Source organism: Apium graveolens, chromosome 2, assembly GCF_009905375.1.
Source record: "Apium graveolens cultivar Ventura chromosome 2, ASM990537v1, whole genome shotgun sequence".
Taxonomy (NCBI): Eukaryota; Viridiplantae; Streptophyta; class Magnoliopsida; order Apiales; family Apiaceae; genus Apium; species Apium graveolens.
This window is the reverse complement of record NC_133648.1, coordinates 254976501-254982500: the sequence shown is the minus strand read 5'-3', so window position 1 is coordinate 254982500 and position 6000 is coordinate 254976501. Positions and strand designations below refer to the sequence as shown.

Below are 6000 nucleotides of genomic sequence, written 5' to 3'. Positions count from 1 at the left end.
ATTCCATGATGAAGACACTTTCTAAGCATCTCCTTGTAGCGCTCCTAAGCTTCACATAGCGATTCTCCCGTTTGTTGCGCAAATTGAGTAATAGCATTCCTGAGTGCAGCTGTCTTCGCCATAGGGAAGAATTTAGTAAGAAACTTCTGAGCAAGATCTTCCCAAGTAGTTATCGAACCAGCTGGTAGAGAGTATAACCAGCTCTTAGCCTTGTCCCTCAGAGAGAATGGAAACAATCTCAGCTTCACAGCATCTTCAGAAACACCGTTGAACTTGAAGGTGTCGCAGATCTCAATAAAATCCCTAATGTGCATATTGGGATCTTCAGTTGGAGAACCCCCAAACTGGATTGAATTTTGCACCCATTGAATTATGCCAGGCTTGATCTCAAAGGTATTAGCTGTGATAGCTGGCCGGACAATGCTAGATTAAATGTCATTGATCTTGGGTTGAGAAAAATCCATCAAGGCTTTCGTTCGTGCTGCTGGATGTCCCATTGTAATGAGTAGCTGAAACACAAACAAATAAACCGTGAGAGTAAAAGAATCCGAGTCACTGAACTTTAACGACCACTGACGACAAGCACATAAACTAAAAATTAACACCGAGTCCCCGGCAGCGGTGCCAAAAACTTGTTAGTGCGAAAACACGCGCTAATATTCACGCAAGTATACGCGTTCGCAAGTAGTATAAGATATAAATCAGATTTGTTCCCACAGAGACTGGTTTAGGTTAAGTTCAATTTATGCACCTATGCAACAATGTATGGTTATCGCTCAATGCTAAGACAAATAACAAATTGAGTTTTGATTAAACTAAGAGATTATACTAAATAACATTAACTAAGAGAATTGAGGTTGAATTACTATATATGACAAACATGGGATTCTAACTTTATTAAATACTTCATTCAATAGCCTTATTATTCTTAACTTTAGCATGTAATTGTGATGACACTAATCAGATAACATGAAACTAGTAAATGCCAACTTTCGTTGTACGAGTACCATTCTACCAGACATCCATAAAAGAGATAGAAGCTGAATAGACACCAATTATATTGAGACCCTATATGTCTATAGAATGTGACAACATAACGGTTTAAGCACAAGTTATCCATAATGATTACATAGGGCAAGTAAAACGGTTAGAGTTACCTATGAATCATGCATAACAAATACATGAACCTATGCTAGCACTTTTTGCTCCCCCTCACTTTTTGATTTCCCTTGACTGAATAAGACAATTGAGCTTTCTTTCTCCCTCTTGGAAGAGGTTTCTTTCTCCCCCTTTTTGTTATCAGCAAGTTGAGTAGAAGAGGAGGTTTATGCTACCACTAGCCTTTGAAGCAAGTCTATTTGTTGTGCTTGGTGTAGATGAATTGCTGTTAGAGAAGCTTCCATTGCTGTCATTCTGGTATCCAAGGAATCTATCTTTGTGGCAAGATCAGAATTCTTCCTGAGTTGTCTCTTAATGTCAAGCATTGTAGCTTCTGGAAGTTTGGAATCCAACCTATCAGAAATGTCCCTTTTCATTTGATCAATTTCACCTTTGATAGAGGTGACATCCTAAGTATGTTTAAAACCTTGGATTTGTTATAATTGTAGAGAAGCAAGGTGTGCTTATAGGAGTTTCTTGGTGCTGGCATTTATTGTTGATTGAAGACCAGAGTGTGTTTGACTGATAAGTTGGATGAGTGTGGTCTTGAAATGGTGTTCATCACATTTTTTGGAAAAGGCCCATGATGGCATGCCTGATCTGGAACTAGAGCCTACTTCTCCCCCTATGTCCAATGGCTCTTCTTCACTTTCTGCATCCTCACCACCAAATAAATCTTCTGAACCACAAGTCTCATAGTCAATATCACCAGCTGTAGAGGGCAGAGCTGTGATTGCATCCTTTGCTCTTTGCATAGACTGTATGGTGTGCACCAAATTTAGCATCCTTTCTGCATTGTCATTGCCCTGTCTAGCTAGAAGTTGATATGCTGGAACAGGGTGAGTAAATGTCTCAGCATCCAAGGAGGTAGAATCTATAATAGCTTGACTTTGCTGAAATAGTCCCTCCCTGTTTGCATCCTGGACATTCATTAACTCACTTGCAATGACATCCACCCTTATATCTCCTGTACCTGCATTTCTCTCATTATCTCTCTTTTCTTGCATCAAGGTCTCACCTTGGCTCCCCACCCTCATACCCTCACCTTCATCATCTAAGGTGGGACTCCTCTCACTCACTTTTGTCAGTCCTGAAGAAATGGACTGCATTAGATCACTCTTTTCCTCTCCTTTTTCCTGGGAGCAACCCAGACTCTCACTCAAATCACTCCCTTCCCTCTCTCACTCAAATCACTCCCTTCCCTCAGTCCTAGGAGTGATTGCACTACTACTAAGTCTTCTACACTTGTAAGAATAGATAAAATTTGAAGCTGTGTAGAGACACCGACGGATGAGGAATATCTATCGGGTTAGCAGTTTGACTATCTGACGGATAACTGCTGTTAAGCTTATCCGTCAGGAAACAATCACTACTCGACGGATGAGAAATATCCATCGGGATAGAAGAAATAATTGAGTTTGGAGTGGAGACTATTGTAGACTCTGTGCATATTGATAAAAATTTTGGCACATATGTCTCAACAGTCTCAAAAAGAAATGGCAAGTGAGCCAACAAATCATCTAGAAGATGATGCTCACTTGCATGGATTTTTGGCTTCTCCAAGAGATTTAAAGATGGAGAATTTGGTTGAGATGTATGAATTATATCAACATCCAATGAGTGTGTGGGAGAGTTTGGTGTTTCATGTGCTTTAATTATAAGAGATTTTGGCTGTGACTCCATATTTATTGGAGCCGCATCAACCTGACTTTGAGAAGGTGCAGTGACTGGGTCTTTTACACCAGTTTGCACAGTGTATGAACCCTGTGCATCCCCAAGTGTTTTTGGTTTCTTCTTTCTGGTATAAGTTTGGGGTGAGCTTGTGTCCCTTACCCTTTTGGCCTGTGCTCTTGGCTGAGAGCTTGTTTCAATGGTAACATTCATTTGAGAGGATGAAACCAGTAATAAGCTGATATCCTTATTAAGCACTGCAGTTTGTTGAGAAACTGCAGTGTGGTTAGGCTGGAAAACTCTCACCTCTCCATCCTTATTCTTAGGGCTTCTTTGATTTTCACCCTGTCCCTCACCTTTCTTTCCCACCTTCACACTCCCCTCTTTAGGTTCGGTGGATTTTACAACTGATTTCTTTTGAAAGAAATCAGGGGGGCTTTCTTAGCTTTGGATTTAGGAACTTTTGTTGATTTGGTAGCTTGGGTAGGCAACTGTTGGGTCATTGACACAGTTGCCATGGCTACACTAGAAGGCAAAGAAATTTGTGAGGTTGGAAGAGTGGAGACAGAAGAAATTACCTCACTTACCTGAGGTCCCTCCATTACTGGAAAGTATATAAGGGAACCTCCTTATGATGGTTTGCTCTGTTTAAATCTGCAAATATCCTTCTTTCTTGAACCCAATAATTTAACTTGTTGGTTGGGCTCTCAATTACAATATCTTCAATAAGATGGTTAGCAAGCATCATAAAGAATCTATCATAATAGACACTTTTACCTCTCTTATTAACCTCTCCTAACTTAAAGCCTAACTCAAACAAAACCAAATTACTAAAATTAAAGTACTTATCAGTAATTAGCATGTTAAGCATATAGATGTTTATAAAGTCAATGTTACTAATTTTACCAGAAAACACCTTAGTTACTACATCACACAGGTAACTCCATTCTTTCCTAAGACCCAACCTCCTAATTTTACTTAATTTAGAAGTAGTGAGTGCATAGCCCATGGAATTAAGCATATTAACAATGTTAGTGTCTGTGTGTGGAGCAGTTACAGTATTATCAGGAATCTTGAAGTATGCTTTAACAATATCACTATTTATGCAAAACTGCTTACCTTTCAGAGTGAATGTGATGGTCTTGTCTGTCGAGTTGTACACTGCAGTTATCCATATCTCTTCAACAACCTCACAGTAAATGGTGGGTGATTCCAGTATGGCATAGTTGAGTTTTCAGTTCTTCACAAAATCCATCATTTTGTGATAGTCACCAGACTGTTGAATCTCCTTATTCACCAAAGCTGAGAAGTTGTTTTTCTCATAGATATAACCGGTTTGAGACATGATTTTCACTACAGGTGCCATTGTTAGAGATTTGGAATTTGCAGAGAGAGTTTGCTTTTGAGAAGAAAGAAATTAGAGCAATTGAATCTTGAGAATGATAAAAGAAATGAATAAAAGTAAATTTGCTTTTATACTATCACAGAAAATAACTGTCAAAAAATAATAAAGTAAAATAAAGTAACCAATAAAAATTGCCCAAAATAGCCGTTTAAAAATAAATAAACTGTAAAAATTCCGTCACTTATCCGTCGTGTCATGCTTACAAACTATAAGTATACTCGATGGATAATGTTCAGAGAATTAATGGCTAGGATTGAGACGATTCGACGGATGAGGATAAATCAGTTATCCGTCGAGTTATGAAATATTCCTGGAAAAATATCTGAACTGATTCAAGAATAATTAAGCATACCTAACTCGCTTACCAAACTTGAGAAGTTGGATTCATCCAGTGGCTTGGTAAATATATCTGTAAGTTGCTTTTCACTTGGAACAAAATGTAGTTCCACAGTACCATTCATCACATGTTCTCTTATGAAGTGGTACTTGATGTCTATGTGCTTTGTTCTTGAATGTTGTACTGGATTTTCAGTGATGGCAATCGCACTTGTGTTATCACAGAAAATAAGAATCATATCCACTTATATACCATAGTCCAACAATTGGTTTTTCATCCATAAAATATGTGCACAACAACTACCAGCAGCAATATATTCAGCTTCAGCTGTAGAAGTAGAGACTGAATTTTGCTTTTTACTGAACCATGACACAAGCTTGTTTCCTAGAAATTGACAGGTTCCTGTTGTACTTTTTCTGTCTATTTTACACCCTGCATAATCTGTATCTGAATAACCAGTTAGATCAAAACCAGAATCTCTAGGGTACCAAATGCCAAGTTTTGTTATTCCCTTGAGAAATCTGAAAATTCTCTTACTAGCTACCAAGTGAGATTCACTAGGATCAACCTGAAATCTAGCACAAAGACAAGTAGCAACATTATATATGGCCTAATAGCTGTTAAGTACATAAGTGAACCAACCATGCCCCTATAACTTGAAATATCCACAGACTTTTCAGCAGTGTTTAATTCAAGCTTAGTTGCAGTGGCCATGGGAGTTTTTGCAGATGTGCAATCCATTAGATCAAACTTCTTTAAAAGATCATGAATGTATTTAGTTTGACTAATGAAAATTCCATCACTAACTTGCTTAACTTGTAGATCAAGAAAGTAAGTTAGTTCTTCCATCATGCTCATTTCATACTTACTTTGCATCAATTTGGAAAACTTTTTGCAAAGTTTTTCATTTGTAGAGCCAAATATAATATCATCTACATAAATTTGAACAAGTATACTAGAGCCATTAACATTTCTAAAGAATAAAGTTTTATCCACAGTACCTCTTGTGAAGTGATTTTCTAAAAGGAACTTTGATAAAGTGTCATACGAGGCTCTAGGTGCTTGCTTCAGTCCATAGAGTGCTTTCAAAAGATAGTAGACTTGATTTGGAAAATTTGGATCTTCAAAACCAGGAGGCTGACTAACATAGACTTCCTCCTCCATATCTCCATTTAGAAAAGCACTCTTGACATCCATTTGATAGACCTTGAAATTGGCATGGGCTGCATAGGTTAAGAAAATTCCGATGGCTTCAAGTCTTGCAACAGGAGCAAAAGTTTCATCAAAATCGATTCCTTCTTGTTGGCAGTAGCCCTTAGCAACCAATCTAGCTTTGTTCCTGACCACTATGCCATTTTCATCCATCTTGTTTCTGAATACCCATTTGGTGTCAATTGGATTCTTTCCTTTAGGCTTGGGTACGAGCTTC

General features: G+C 38.1%; 1 non-coding gene across 1 annotated transcript; it reads left to right on the top strand.

Annotated features, from left to right (window-relative positions):
• Positions 1-107, top strand: LOC141710022 (small nucleolar RNA R71). Its single transcript, XR_012570565.1, has one exon. It is a non-coding gene; the product is annotated as a small nucleolar RNA R71 (small nucleolar RNA).
• The last annotated feature ends 5893 nt before the right edge of the window (positions 108-6000 follow it).